At 45.5% G+C, this 16,798-nt stretch overlaps 1 pseudogene; it reads left to right on the top strand.

The window, feature by feature from the left end:
* The first annotated feature begins 142 nt into the window (after nt 1–142).
* LOC107127480 (uncharacterized) lies at nt 143–12,200 on the top strand (annotated as a pseudogene).
* Nucleotides 12,201–16,798: the final 4,598 nt, after the last annotated feature.

Genomic DNA, 16,798 nt, shown 5'->3' with positions numbered 1-16,798 from the left:
CCTTTATCAAGCTACGTGCCCCCGCCTGAAGCACAGCAAATAAACATTCTGCACAGAGGCAGTAAAACCAAGGGTACATCTGACAAAGAATGCACCACACCTGGACAATTATTACACAGCTATACAGGGTGTGCTTGCACGCATGCATGAATACCTGTGCGTGGCACAGGGCCCCAGCGGCGGCTTGCTTATGATCCCTCCAAGGTGACCAAGCACTGAGCCACCCTGCCTCAGCAGTAAAATAGACACATTTACCAGTCCCTTCAACCCACAGCCAGGAGCTAGGCAAACACCCACAGAGGAGGGAGGACACACTTTAGATTAACCCTACATTCAGCTTGAAGAGCCAAACTCTGTGAACCTCAGGAGATAAAACTTCTGCCATGGAACTGCTAAGGTACGCCCAAGGAAAATATTTTGTTTGCAGGTTAGTGGGAGCAGCCGAGGTCTATGTACTACTGCAACCTTTCCTATTTCATTTTATGTTTCACTGCCCTCTGGACTCAGATCCTGGTTTTTGATACGAATAAAGACACAGCAAGCAGGGCTGAAAGGGAGACTACCCCTATAGTTGCATACAAGCTGCTGTTCAGGGGAAGGACGGGATGGTCAGTTCAGTTTTCCAACAATGTTCCTCATCTCCAACAAGCCACGGTAGCCTGATTCCTACGCCCGCCCACTCTAGTGCTTTTCAGTCAGCTTACCAAAGCCCCCTCCTCTACCCAGGACTACCACTGACAACCTGCCAGAGGCAGGCCAGCTTGCCTCATCTCCCTGAAGCCAGCATTCAACCAGCCCACCCTACCCCATGCCAGACTTGCTGGAGACCTCTGCCTCAGATTCTGCACTCTCCCACCTCCTCCCACACCCGATTTTCTCCCCAAGTCAGATGATGTCTTTCTGTCCATCTCAACATAATTACAGAACCACCCAGTTCTCCCCACCAAGCAAATCATGCATTCTCTATGTTAACTACCGTGCTTTGTTCATTATACATCGTATACAGGTATCAAAATATCACACTGTGCCCAGTGTGATATTATTGGGGTGCCTTCATCCTGCACCCCAACTTTGATGGTGTTTCAGAGGGATGGAGGAAGTGGTAGCTTGTTTACAACCCAGAGCTGGTTTTGAAGCTGAGAGGAACGCCTTGCTCATATTGTGCAATTCAGCTCTAACTCATATATATATAACATATATATATATATATATATATATATTTTTTTTTTTTTTTTTTTTTTTTTTGAGACGGAGTCTCACGCTGTTGCCCAGGCTGGAGTGCAGTGGCGCGATCTCGGCTCACTGCAAGCTCCGCCTCCTGGGTTCACGCCATTCTCCTGCCTCAGCCTCCTGAGTAGCTAGGACTACAGGCGCCCGCCACCACGCCCGGCTAATTTTTTGTATTTTTAGTAGAGACGGGGTTTCACTGTGGTCTCGATCTCCTGACCTTGTGATCCGCCCGCCTCGGCCTCCCAAAGTGCTGGGATTACAGGCTTGAGCCACCGCGCCCGGCCCTAACATATATATTTATTATATACAAATATATGTCAATTAAAAATAGTAATTCAAACAATCATGCATCCTCCAAGAAAGCCACTGAACCACTGTCACCTCCCACCCCTCATCTAGATCAGCTCTGTCTGGTCAGCATCACCTTACCAGGAATAGACAACCCCATGGTCTCTCAAGACCAGCAGCAAAGGTACCTCTACTCCCATTTAGCCCTCAAAGGAAAACGAAGGGAATATGGCTAAAGTGAGAACATCCTGTAGATGAGTCAATTATTGGGGGTTTTCCAACATATATTTAACGAGAACCTTCTCTACAAGAGCAAGTGTCAGAGTCCCAGCAGAAAACAGAGACAGGAGTCTCCTAAGTGTGGATTTGAAGATGGGGATCTGTTTGCCCACACAAACTGCTGGCTTAAGGTTCAGATGGCCCCTTGCAGAGAAGGACTAGTAGGGCAGGGCCAGCTACTTGCTCATTTTGATGTTGATTTGCAACTTGGATGCTGGAGAATTGGTAAGAATATTCAAACATGGTTAATGTACTCCTTGCAAGCCCTCCTATCTAATCATTATCTACATTCCAAACCATCCTCAGGTGGATAATCAGCAACCCCCCAAGACTGTGCCTGCTGCACAACTACAGGGCACAGTGGAAGACATGCTGAATTTCAGGTCAGAAGGTTGACTTTCTAGCTATGGGGACTTGGCCAAACCTCCTCAGAGCTTCAGTTTTCTCATCTGTAAAATAGGGATCTTAATCCCTACAAATCTCACAGGACTGCTGAGAGTATCAGATGAGGTAAGTATATGAAATAGCTGTGCAAATTTGTGTGAAGGCCTCCAGAGAGAAATAGTGCATGCAGGTGGCATTAGAGACATAGATTCTAGTCCTGGCTTTGCAACCAAATTATTATATGATTTTTTTTTTTTTTTGTCTTGATCATCTTGCCTCTCTGGACATTGATTTCTTCATAAGTTAAATGAAAAGACACCTTTCAGCCCTGACCACTCCCAAACTGGGTCGTGAGATAGGAGCAGTCACAGACAAGGTCACCCAGGACAGGAGTTAGAGCTGAATTGTGCAATATGAGTGAGGCGTTCCTCTCAGCTTCAAAACCAGCTCTGGGTTGTAAACAAGCTACCACTTCCTCCATCCCTCTGAAGTAACAACAAAGTTGGAGTGCAGGATGGAAGGCAGTACCCCATCGCCCTCTGTCCCAGCTTGCATGGCCTTGCTCGGATGCTGCCCAGCATCATGATGAAAACATGCATGGAAATGTCATGATAGACTCACAGCTGTGTATGAAACAGTCTTAAGCCTGTTGTCAGACTTTAAACTGCCCTCCTCTGTCTTTCTGCCCATCCCAGGCCACTGGAGATGGAGGTAGAGGACAAACACACAGAGGTTACAGTGTCCCACATTTTTATCCAGATGGAGTCCCGTTTAAAATAGCAGCAAGGACAGCCACGAAGAGGAAGAAACTCCCCAAAGCCTAATTTGACTTCTTTCTGTTCTTTCTCATCCTGTGGCCTTCTCACATGCTCACCTCCTGGCTGGCCAACTTCTATACATCCTTCAGGTTTCAGAGCAGCCTCCTTAGGCACCTAGGCTAGGTTATAGCCCTCACTCCAAGGCTCTAGTCCCCTGTAGCCTTTGATACTTCCTCTCTGGTCACTTGCTTAATCTCCATCTTCCTCTTAATCTACAAGCAGCAGAATGGCAAAACCAGTCTATCTCATTCATGTCTATATGCCCAGTGCCCAGCTTACTCTTGGCACATGGTGGCACTCAATATTTATAGGGTGCATGTATTTAAATGAAGGTGAGAAGTGACACCCCCTTTGTCCCGGTGGCAGTGGTTGGTTAAGGGGCCAATATCGTTGAATCTCAGATCTTTTCTTACCACCATCTGCTTCCCACCTCATTTTTTCCCCCAAAGCAGGCCTCTCTGAGTCACACAACCAGACCAGAGTCATTAAAAGAGAAAAGCGACTTCCCTGCCCTTAGGATAGTAAACATTGTTCCCTCTTCCATGTTACTTTGGCCAAATAACTACCATTTACCTCACCAGCTCAGGCAAAATAGCAATACCCGCCTGCCCCCAAAGAAATAACTCCTTCTGCTGTTGCCAAAATCTACTTCAGTTAGGAAAACGTCCAAGATAATTGATGAGGTTTAAAATACAAATGCACCCAGAGCATAGAATAAGTAACTTATATTCTCACTCTTGATTAAATTAAATCCAAAGAGGAGTTTCTGGAAATAGCAGTAACTTATTTTGCATAGCAGTGATCTACATTTGCATAACATTATAACAGCATTATCTATCTCATTCCATCCTGCAGCAACCCTTTGAAGTGGGCCAAAGCAAGAATTATTGTCACCCCCATTTTACAGACCTTAAGCGCTGAAATTCAGAAAGGAAGACGACCTGCTTTGCCTAAAGTTAAACAGGCTTGCTAACTTACTGTTAGTAAGGGATAAATTTGAACCCAGCCTCTCTTTTTCTGCCACATCTGATACCTCCCTTAGGAAGAGAAGAGCTGGAATTTCAAGTCCTGGGTATAGTGGAACAGCAGGAACTAGGACAGAAAGAAGGAAAGGGAGTGGCTCTAGGTCTCACCTCCTTCACAGCTCAGCCCTGCTTTACCAGCGCTGTCTCCCTTCCCAGGTACCTAGCCTAGGTGAGATGCTATATCTGCTTGACCCTCAGGCCCTGATTGGGACAAGTTAGCAATAATGTTACAGTTACAAAGCTCACAAGTCCAGTCCTGTTTTCTGTACTTTTCTAGGAGATGAATTTAGCGAGGGATTTGGTTTCCAATGTGTTCCAAAACCTGTGAAAGAGCACGAGTTTTAGAAGGTGCCCTCAGACGGGCACAGTGACCTATGCCCTTAATCTCAGCACTTACGGAGGCTGAGGCGGGAGGATCGTTTGAACCCAGGAGTTCGAGACCAGCCTGGGCAATGTGTCGAAGCCCCACTTCTACAAAAAATAGAAAAATGAGCCAGGCATGGTGGCACATGCCTGTAGTCCCAGCTACTTAGGAGACTGAGTGGGGAGGATCACTTGAGCCCAGAAGGTCAAGGCTGCAGTGAGCTGAGATCACACCACTGCACTCCATCCTGGGTGACAGAGAGAGACCCTATCTCCAAAAAAAAAAAGCCCTCAAGTTTTGGTTCCACTGTTTACCCTTGTCTGGTCTTTCATCCCTGAGTAAATCAACTTCCTGAACTTCTATAACAGGAAAGCATTTAGACCTTTCTCACAAAGTGTGTGAAGTGGGAACCTAGAAGTTTTGCATAATTATGTAGACCCAAGGACGAACCTCCTGACATAAGACAATGGGTGGCTGAGGGTCCCCAGGAAATTACCTCTTTCCCTGGGAATATAGAGGAGTAGGACTCCCCCTCCTGGGTTTGAAGTGAATGAGAGGAACTTAAGCTGAAGATTCTTTGAAAATCCCTGTGTAATTACATATTAAGGCCTGTATCTTCTTCCCTTGAGGCCTTTGCAGTACATTCAGTGGGGATGCATGCACTAGGCACAGACGAGCCTAGAGATGTGACCAGTCAGCTTGGACACAACATAATTGAAATGTGATGTTTTATTTCAGCAGATGCCTCTGCACTCTCAGAGGGCCAGCAAGACAGGGAAAGCAGACAGTCAGACTAGCTTTTTGGCCCACCTCTCCTGGATACATTCCTTTTCCTTTTTTTTTCTTAAGACAGAGTTTCTGTCACCCAGGCTGGAGTGCAATAGTGTGATCTCGGCTCACTGCAACATCTACCCCCTGAGTTCAAATGCTTCTCCTGCCTCAGCCTCCTGAGTAGCTGGGATTATAGGTATGTGCCATCACACCTGGCTGATTTTTGTATTTTTAATAGAGATGGGGTTTCACCATGTTGCCCAGGCTGGTCTCAAACTCCCGACCTCATGTTATCTGCCCACCTTGGCCTCCCAAAGTGCTGGGATTACAGGCATGAGCCACCATGCCTGGCCTTCTCTTGGATACATTCTAACAGAAACCTAGGATCTCCCACACCCCTTTTCCAATCAGAACAGATCAAAATGTTCTCCCTCTGGCCTTGTTTATTCACTAACTAAAAGGCCACTTCTTGACCTCTTCCTGGATTTCCCCCAACCACCCATGGAGGCCCTGAAACTTGCTTTAGGTTTCTTTTGAGATGTTGATCATGTTCTGCCTTCCATCAGAGCAACCATTTTAGTGCTTACCTCCTTTTCTAAATAGTAATGATGTCTTGGAGTCTGTTCCCCTGTCCTGTACTTAACAGAGGCAGACTAGATCCTACAGAATAGAAATGAACGTGAAGCGAGTGGTGAGAGGGAATTACCTCCACCCCCGTTCCTCATACCCTGCGGCAGTTGGTTCTGGAAGGAGGAACAATTTTCAATCAATGCTCTGGGGAGTCTGAATTTTCCATTCTAGCTTTCACTCCAAAGAATGGCAGAGAGACCTCTGAGGGCCTGTCAGCACCGGGAGAGCCAGCCCGAGCAAAAAGGGAGTCTTTTCCCTGCAACGTATTTTTATGCATGTCCTAGTCATCATCTGCCCAGTAATAGGCTCAAATGTCTATAAAGGACACAGCCACTAACTGCAAGGAGCTTGAAGAAAGAGAAGAAAGATAAACATGAAACTAGCAGAAGTATGTAAATACAAAAAGAATTCTGTCTTGGAGGGGGGAAAGATGAGTACTGGCTTTGGGGAGGGTGATGGGCAAACTCTCTGGAGAATAAGACGTTTTGAGCCGTGGTTTCAGGTGTGTGTGTGGTAGTTGGGACAGGACAAGCGGAGAAGGCTAAAGTGCTCTGGTTCCGGGAGGAAGCAGGAAGTTATTTTCAGCATCCGAGGAGAAGGAGGAAAGGTTTCAGGATAGAGTGGCAGCAAGGTAGGGTGTGGGAACAAACAGGTGGGTTGGTGCCTGCTATGGGAGGCTGGGAAGGCCAATGGAGAGAGACACCAAAGGAGAGCTGTGGGGACAGCAGAAGCTGAGGTGTGAGCACCCAGCTAGTCCCTTTCAGCACAGCAGTGCAGGGATCTGTGGAGGCCATGCAGCCAGGGGTTCTGAGAAGCGCTTCTTCCGGCATCTGTTTCACCAGGGCCACAACACGTGTTCCAAATGCCACTTTCGCCCGTCTCCTGCTATAGCTCAGGAGAAGTAGGAGGACCTATGTATCATGCATATCATCTCCCAGAGGGTGCGACAGATCATACCTGTCACTGTGCGCCTTCTCTAAATCCATCACCCTGGAAATTTTACGTGGTGTCATCAGCTGATTTAACACCTGTTAAAATCATCATTCCCACCAGACTCAAAACTGCAAGTGCTTTTAATGAGGCTCCACATAAAAGAATACATTTTCTCAGAGCCCTTAAACAAATTACATTAAATCCTCCACACCAAATAAATTATTGAAACAGCGATTAGAGTTTGGATCGTACCAACAGACCTGCTCAGAGGCAAATTTTCAAACTGCCCAACCACCTAAGCAAAGAGGTGAGTGAAAAATTCGTTCCTTTTCAATGGTTATTTCCACAGAAGCTTCAGTGCTAAATTAGCAGTGAGTTTTGTGTATGAATCTTCTTTGAAATCTAACATTATGTAAATGAAAAACCCAACACAGCGCAAATTAAGACTATTCTTAATTCTAAAAGGCTGCTATTCTGTGATAATGACGCCATGGAAGACTTCACAGTCTGCCAACCATGGAGTGTGGTTCCTGCTCCCCCATCTGTCTTGGATGCCTCCCAGCAGGGGGACACCCACTGTGTCCTCATTTTTTTATCCTGCCCACTGAAGTTAGATCCTGTCCACCCTTCCGCCCCTCTCCCACCTCATAATTTAATCTTGCCCAGATCATTTAATCACCTAAAATGGAACGAGAGATTGAAATGGGCTTAACCTGCATCCATGTGCAGTGCAAAGTACTAGAGGCGTGACGTCAGGAGCCCACTCACCTGGGTTTATATCCGGCTCTGCCACAGACCAGCTGGATCTGCTCAGGCACCTTCTCAGAGCCTAAGTTGCTTCATCCGTAGGTAAATATGAATTACCTACATCTGCAGGTTTAAAGGATTAATTGAGATTATACATGTCAATGGTTTAGAAAGAACTCCTGGCACATAAAACTTGTTCAGCGAATGATGCCTATTGTTATTAAGGGAAGCTCGGGTTAGGTATTGTTGGTAAGTCAATTTGGCCATTCAGCAATTGTTGGGTTTTTATTCAGGTTTGTACATGTCCCTTCAACCTCGCTACTAGGTGATATGTTGCTATAAAAACTGAGATTAGTTTTTATAAATTAAACCATGTTTCTCTCTCTCTCTCTCTCTCTCTCTCTCTCACACACACACACACACACACACACACACACACACAGACACACACATTTCTTAGCAAGCAGGTTAGAGGCCATCACACAGCCTGTACCAGAAGGCTCAGGGCACCCCTAAAACCCTTACAAGGAAAACCTAGACCCCAAACAGATGTAGCGGTATTCTGAGGCCAGGATCCACCAAACTCCTAGTCAAATCAGGGAACAGTTTCCCTTTAAGTGGAGAGACAAAAGACCAGATGAATTCAACAGCTCTGGAGGAGGAATCAGCCTGCTGGGTCTCCTGGATTCTTACATCTTGTCCAAGCAAGCCCGCTCCAGCTATGTTTCTTGAGCAGCACTAATTTCACCAATGAAAAATAATTAATATCCCTTATGCTAATTAATACACCTTCTGAATCACATGTACGTGATGTTCTCAGCGCAGCTCCCTGAAAAGCCTGAATTCCTGACCAGGATGCTTCAAGTGCCGATCACATTTAGAGCATGGATTTCTGGTGAAGTCCCTTCAAATGTGAACTGTACACCCCCAGCACGGATTAAAGTTAATGTATACACATATACATGACTCGGTTTATAGTGAAGTATTTAAAATCTACTACAGACAATATAGCAACTATGAATAAGGAAAAGCTTCCAACATCGATGGAACAGGAGAGTGGTATAAAACCATGGCTTTTCCTCCAGTGGGAATATTCATGCCTTAGGTTCCTGTCTGTTTGACATGGCATTGTGAGAATTTATTTCAGATATGCCACTGTAGACAGCCAGATATGGCCGTGTTTGGGCAGCAACCTAGGGCAGTCGTTTGTCCTAACCAGGAATTCATGCCTCAAGGGTGGTCAGCCAGCACTAGAAAGTCCAACGCTAGCTCAGGGTAGCTCTAAATCTCAATCAATACAAGTGATCTTTTACTAATTAGCATAACAAATGTGGAGAATGAATTTTCACTAGTAGCTTGTTAGATTAGTAAGTATTAGAAACAGGCTCTCATTAGTAGAGTCAGAAGTATTCAAGACATATGGCTTGTCAAAAACATTTTATAGACACACTATTCCATCCCATGTCTTCTTGTCCTCTAGCCTCAGAGATGCCAATTGAGTCTTTTTTTTCTTTTTCTTTTTTTTTTTTTTTTTTTTTGAGACAGAGCCTTGGCTGGGCACGGTGGCTCACACCTGTAATCCCAGCACTTTGGGAGGCCGAGCAGGCGGATCATGAGGTCAGGAGATCAAGACCATCCTGGCTAACAAGGTGAAACCCTGTATCTACTAAAAATACAAAAAATTAGCTGGGCGTGGTGGCGGGCGCCTGTAGTCCCAGCTATTCTGGAGGCTGAGGCAGGAGAATGGCGTGAATGCGGGAGGCGGAGCTTGCAGTGAGCCAAGATCACGCCACTGCACTCCAGCCTGGGCGACAGAGCGAGACTCCCTCTCAAAAAAAAAAGAGACATAGCCTCACTCTGTTGTCCAGGCTGGAGTACAGTGGCACAATCCCAGCTCACTGCAACCTCTGCCTCCCAGGTTCAAGCGATTCTCCTGCCTCAGCCTCCTGAGTAGCTGGGACCACAGGTGTGCACCACCATGCCCAGCTAGTTTTTATATTTTTAGTAGAGACAGGGTTTCATCGTGTTGCCCAGGCTGGTCGCGAACTCTTGACCTCAAACAGTCCACCTACCTTGGCTTTCCAAAGTGCTGGGATTACAAGTGTGAGCCACTGCGCCCAGTCCCAGCTGAGTCTTAATCCCTAGCTCTTCCTGTGTCCTTGTGTTTAAGGATTCTAGTTGCTTGTTACCAATCATAAGTTTAACTGAATGCCGACTCTGGAATGTTGCATCTACATCTAGTAAAGCACATTCAAGTAAGGTGCAATGAAAGCACCTAAAAGATTGCTGAGAAACTTCCTATGCCTTGTTGCTAATACATATTTCCTTAATAAACATCTGCCTGTATAGCAGAATCTTGTGCAAGGTTTGCTATCATTAAAATCTGGCAGTGAGGTTGTGGAGGAGTAACTAAACCTTATGTGCTCCAACTTGGCAGCTACTCTATCAATCAAAAATAACTAATGATTGGGCATGAATAAACTTATCTAGCTCAATTTCAATATGTTACTAAGTGCTCCTGTTGGAAAACCAGGGTAAGAGTAGGGGTAGTGGCACACAGGTTTTTAGGATCAGTGGATTACTTAGGATAAAACTTTAGCTGCATGCCACAAAGACCCAAATGATGGTGGCTTACACAAGACAAAAGTGTATTTCTCCCACACATTAGCTGGTGTCTCTGCTGTAACTCCATGCAGCTGTTGGTAGTTCAGGCTCCTTCTGTCTCAATTCTGTGCCATCCCAGGGTGCCTCCTTTGTCTGTATGATCCACAATGGCTCACCAGAACATCCTCAAGTCATCCAGTGGGAAGGAGAAAGGGCACAAGCCAGTGCATACACATCACTTCTGCTCACATCTCATTTGCCAGAACTTAGTTTCATGATCACAGCTACCTGCAAGGGATGCTGGGAAATAGAGGCCTTATTCTAAGCATCCATGTACCCAATTACAAATCAGTGGTTCTCCATCTCCTTTTCCAGCTTCATCAGGCTCCTTGACTTCAAATCCAGCAGCTTTCCCAGCTGGTGCTCGTGACCCAAGTATGGCTTCTTTTCCAAAAGGGATCAATCCCACTGGCACAGGTGCAGTTTCTTTCCCAAGGCCTGGTGGCCTCTTGGGGCCAGGCCCAGGCCCAGACCCCACCCTAAAGCCTCGGACAGGGGCTCTGCCAGGCACAGGGCCTCTGTCTAACCCTAGGTTAGGGAGTCTTCCAGGACCAGGTCCTATGTCCAATCTACGGGCAGGTGGTCTCCTGGGAGCAGGTCCTGACCCCAGAAGTGGTGGTCCCATGGTCCCTGGATCTGGACCTAACATGAAAGCAGGTGTTCTGTTGACCTCTGGGAATGGTCCTCCCAATCCTAGGCCGGTTGGCCTGGGCCCGGGACAAAACCCCAATCTGAGATCAGGCTTTTTAGAGACAAACCCTGCCCCCAGGTCAGGCGTGTTTCCAGGCCCAGCCCTTGGGCCCAACCCAAGACCAAGTGGTCTGGGCCTGAGCCCTAATCTAGATGCCAGAGCAGGTGGCCTCTTGGGCACAGGATCTGGTCTTAAGAATGGCTGGACCTCAAGGCCTCGATCTTGCCCCCATTCTAAGAGCAGCAGGTCTTTTAGGAGCAAATTCAGCTTCTTTCTCACAGGCTTCTGGAAACATGGGCACAAGCCCCCTCCATGGCAAGAGTACCTGGCCCTGTGGGCCCAAACTCGGGTCCTGGCTCTTGGGGAATTGGCCTTCCATGGCCAAATCCATCTCCCATGTTAAGGGGTCCTGGCCCCATAGGCCCTAATTCAGCTCATTTCTCAAGGCGAGGCAGCCCCATGGGGGTAAATGCCAATTCCCTTCCCGGGGAGTGGGTTCATCTGCCTTCTCTCAGTCTTCTGGCACATTGGCATCAAACCCAGCTACCTTCCAAAAGTCTGCTGGCCTCCAGGGCTCAAATCCAACCATTTTCCCAAGAGCCTCTGGGCCACTTGGCCCCAGCCCAGCTAACTTCCCAAGGGCCACTGGCCTGCAGGGTCCAAGTCCGACTACCCTCCCAAGGTCTACTGGCCCATTAGGCCTTGGTCTGTTCAGATTATTCTTGACCTCCTTCCTCCTGAGTATGGAACGGGACCCCTCTTGAATGAAGGTCTTCAAGAAAGAAGTATTAAGGGAGAGCGTGATCTTTCCAGGCTCATGGCTTGCTTTGGGAGAAAGAAATTCTAGTTTCTATGACCCATCTTGGGAAAGAGGAATTCCGGTTTCTAGGAGTCAGGAGAGAAAGAGGGACAAGAGACAGGAGGGCAAGAGAAAGTCAGAGAGAACTTGTTTCTGAGGCTGCTGGTGGGGCTTTCCCATCTTCTTCAGTTCCGAGTCTCTGCATGCCATCCTCTGGCCCTCTGGAGTTTTTTGTTTATTTATTTATTTAGAGACAGGGTCTCACTCTGTCACCCAGGCTGGAGTGCAGTGGCATACTCTCGGCTCGCTGTAACCTCGCCACCTGGGTACATTCTCTTGCTTCAGCCTCCCAAGTAGCTGGAATTACAGACCATGTACCATCATGCCCAGCTAATTCTTACACTTTTAGTAGAGAGAGGGTTTCTCCATGTTGGCCAGGCTGGTCTCGAACTCCTGACCTCAAGTGATCTACCTGCCTTGGCCTCCCAAAGTGCTGAGATTACAGGCATGAGCCACCGTACCCACCCTGAGGTACCTTTTTCTGAGCCCTGGCAAGCTCCTGAGCACTACCAAATCCCATGGTAGTGCTCCCCCAGGCACCATGCCTCCCCGCCCAGAACACTGTGAATTTCCCTGAGGATCCAATAACTAAAATATTAATTGATGTCTGGTCTGCTAGGGGCCTCCTAGACTCTCATCCAGTCCCATGGCCTGTGTCCATTCTGACTGGCCAATGCCCTTGTCTTACTGAGTTTTAAAAAATTCAAATATAACTTGTGGCAGCAATGTCTGGAAATCATATTTTATGCAAAAGTTGAAGAAATGAGATATTTAACTTAGAATAGAGGAGATTTAGCAGAAGGCCAACTCAGCCATTATCTTTAAACATTTATATTAATATCACCGTCTTTACATGTTATTGTAAGTGCCTGTTATGTGCCAGGATTGGATCTGAACTCGGTGCTGTATTTGTGCTCTCTCAGATTCTCAAAGCAATCCCGTATGGTGAGAATTATTTTTATTTTACTGACAAAGCTGCTGAAGATCAGAGACATTGAGTTACTCATAGAAGATACACAGACAGATCCAAGATTCAAACCCCTTGGGTATCTGGCTCCAAAGTGGAAGTTTTCTCCATGGTGCCAAAGGACTCGTAAACAGAATGTGCAAAGGACTCTTACAAATCAATAATAAAAAGACAATCAATTTTTTTAAACAGGCAAAAGACTTAGATAAACACCTCATTAAAGAGAATGTGTGCATGGCCACTGAGAACATAAAAAAGATGCTTAGCATTGTTGGTCGTCAGGGAAGTGCAGATTGAAAATGCAACGGGATACCACTACACACCCACCAGAATGGTTAAAATTTAAAAATTTTAGCAGTACCAAATGTTAGAGAGGCTGTGAAGCAGCAGGATGTTTTATGCATGGCCAGCGAAAGTATAAAATGGTAGAGCCATTTGGAAAACTGATATTTTCTCATAAATATTCACCTATCATGTGATCTAAAAATTCCAAAAGAAATGAAATTTTATGTCTACAAAAAAAGTTGGATAAGAATATTCTTTGTGGCTTTATTTATTTTGTTGTTGTTGTTGAAACAGAGTCTCGCTCTGTCGTCCAGGCTGGAGTGCAGTGGCGCCATCTCGGCTCACTGCAACATCCACCTCCCGGGTTCAAGCAATTCTTGTGCTTCAGCCTCCCGAGTAGCTGGACTACAGGCATGTGCCACCACACCCGGCTAATTTTTGTATTTTTAGTAGCGATGGGGTTTTGCCATATTGGCCAGGCTGGTCTCGAACTCCTGACCTTGTGATCCGCCCACCTTGGCCTCCCAAAGTGCTGGGATTACAGGCATGAGCCACCACGCCCGGCTGACTTCTAAAAGCCAGACTTTGGAAACAATGCCAGTGTCTATCAATAGACTAAAGAGATAACATGAGATTTTTCATACTGTGAGATATTACCCCACAATTAAAAGGAACAAACTATTAATGCATACAACAACATAGATGAATCTCAACAACATTATGTTAAATGAGAAGCACCAGACACACAAGAGTACAAACAATGAACAACTCCACTTATGTGAAGTCTAGCAACAGGAAAAACTCATCTATGGAAATAGAAATCAGAATAGTCGTTGCCTGTGAGAAGGTAGAGGGAGGGTGGGCCACAGGAAAGGAGCATGGGAAAATTTTTTGGGTGATGGCAATTTTCACATTTTGATTAAACAATTAAGTTTAATCAAATTATACACTTAAGGTCTGTGCATTTTACCATATGTAATTATGCTTCGAATAAAAATAAATTAATACAAAGGGATGAAATGAGTTGCTTCTTCCAATATTATGCTTTGGCACTGGAAGTATTTAAGCTAGACTAATCCTGTCAGAGATATTGTGGATGCTTCGAATTGGGGGTTCAGATTAAGCAATAAAAAAAAGCCCTCAGATTTTAAGACTTTGGTATGATGCTTGATATGTAATGCTGAACTAATCATGTATTTTGGAAAAGGCAAAACCTGCATTCATCTTCTATTTTGGAGAACTCCACGTAGATATGGAAACTTAGGTTACCAAAAAACTTTCTTGAATCTGTTTATTTTTCTTTTCTGAAATTCTTCCTCTATTTACCATTACCTCTAACTACTTGCCTCCTGAAATGCAAACCTTTAGCCACTCTATGTTCCTATATCTTAGAACATGTGGTGTTTGTATGTTTCCTTTGTTAAACATCCTCCCTACCCCAACTTCCCATCAACTTCTGCCCTTCCTTGAAACTACATAGAAGTCAACTGCACCAGTAAGACTACCCTATAAGCCCTGTGGCCCACAGTTTGAATCTATTTTTGAGTCTAGATTACCTGTAACATAGCAATTTTCCCAGGCTAAATGATGCCAAGGTCCCTTCCAGCTCAAAGAGTCTGGCTCTTTGAACAGGGGAATCTGGGCTTGATTGAATGAAGAGAAACAACCAAGCCATCAGCAGTAGCATCTTCATCAGGTTCTACATGAGATAGACTGAATGATAGAATATGACCTGGGACCTTTCTGTGAAAACTATATTACTTAGAATTAAGTCAGAAGTTTAAATACCAGCTGATTAATAAGAGAACCAGTTGAGATCGCCAAACTTGTTCAGACTTGGAGACTTGCCATTTTGGAGCTGCATGAGAAAGAATTCAACTCAGTGGTTGCATAAGAATGGGTCTGTGCAGATGACATGGAACATGGCGGGTTGAAAGAAAGTGGGTGAATAAAACTCCAGGCTAAGTACTGAAGCTAATATTTACTGATCACTCTCTATGGAGTCAGATCCTATGCTAAACACTTTGTGTCCATTCATCTTATTTAATCCTCATTGTAACTCTCTGTACAGAGGCTAAGTAGTGTGCCCAAGATTTCACAGTTAGTCAGTACTAGAACTGGGTCTCATTTTCAGGTCTATTTGACTCCAAAGTCCATATTCTTGCTCACTAGGCTCTAGTAAGTCCCAGAAAGGAACTGCCAAAATCATTTAGCCCCGTTTCTTAGTTCCAGGTACCTCAGCCATCCCAAACTGACTAACTCCTTTCCTGTTATTTTTAGGATTACTGGAAAGAGAGGTCTGTGGCATTCCTCAGTAACCTGTCCCAGTGCCTCTAATATCTGCAGCAAGAACATTCTTCTTTGTGTTTCATCTGTGTCCTCCCTGCTTTTGTTTTATCATTCATAGGTGTGATAAGGCTCCATTTATACTTATAATTTCAGTGAAAGCAGGAGGCTGCAGAAACCACTGCAGTAAGAACTTTAAATATTTTAGTGCGTCTTCTGTTTGAGAGTTGTCAGGTTCCTCTAGCAGTGCAGTCTGGAGCCATGTGAGGGGAGATGAATGAGGGGACATGAGGGGTCAAGAAGCAAATATTCATTAAAGAGATCAGGAAGTGGGTTTGTCCTCATTAAGGCATAATCGCAGCAGACCACAGAGCATAGTGGAATATGAAGCTGTGGTTTAGCCAAGGAAACTATAAGGAACGAACCTGATAGACATGAGAAATAGGAGCAGGAAACCACAGCACTGTTATGCTGAAGCTGTGTAACAGACTTTTCCCCGTGGTCATTTTGCCTAAATCAACTAAAACCATGTCTAATATATTTAGCACCTATGAGGAACTCACTTCTCCTCCCTCTCCTCTTCTTCTAGTGTGCATGTGACTGTCTTACTGGACAACCTTTATTTCAAAAGCAGTGTTGTGAGAACCCAGCATATGGCTCTTGCTCAAGAGCCTCTCCTCAATCCTGAATTGTAGCCCAAGACATCACAGATCACTGAGCTGGGGTGTGGGAGGTCCTCAGGCTGTTGTCTTAAAGCTAGTAGAGGGCAGAGCTCAGATATGAACACAGGCAGTCGAGCTCCAGAGCCCGTGCCCTTAACCACTTCATTGCTCCTCAGTTGATTCGTGATCGTGATATCCCTAATCCCCTGACAAAAGAGAAGTACCCTGGGAGATCTAGCCAGTGGTTTACAATCATTTGAAAATTTCAAGCAGCAGAACTAGACTTATTACAATTAAAACCTGACATAGAACCTCAATGTATGAAACAGACAAAAGCAGATGTATGGTACTGAGGCTGTGGGGGACCCAGGGTTTCCAAAGCCCTGCTTGCTTAACTCTGCCAATCCGTAGGGTTCTGCAGAACACACAGTGAGAACTACATCACTCTGTTAGCAACCAAGTAAATTGAAAATTGACATGTAATAGTAAATTGACATGCTTTTTCTTTTTATCTCTTTGCATTTCTTTCAACCAGATAAGAGAAATGAGACTCAGGACAAGTAGACAGAGCAAAGGGAAAGGGACAGAGCAAAGGGAAAGAGCCAGTGCACAGGGCGTTATCAGAGAGCAGAGCTGAGCAAGGCACTGCAGTGGGGCATCATGGTCAAGGTGACCCGTGTGCGATCATCCGCAAGTATAGGAAAAAGGGACAGGCCATTTGTGCCTAACACCATCCCCAAGAACTTTTGAAGGAAAGGTAAAGACAGGAAACTATGAACTGGGCCAACATGTGAACAGCTTTCTGCCCTCTAGCATGCCTTCTTTTTGTCTATGCAACAATCACATGTACTTTGCACAAGCCCAGAAATGGGAACCTGGTTTTCTGTCCTTTGCTTATGTTTGTAACCTTCCCAA

Source organism: Macaca fascicularis, chromosome 14 (assembly GCF_037993035.2).
Source record: "Macaca fascicularis isolate 582-1 chromosome 14, T2T-MFA8v1.1".
Classification (NCBI taxonomy): Eukaryota; Metazoa; Chordata; class Mammalia; order Primates; family Cercopithecidae; genus Macaca; species Macaca fascicularis.
The sequence above is the reverse complement of the archived record's forward strand: the minus strand, read 5'-3'. Positions and strand labels throughout refer to the sequence as shown.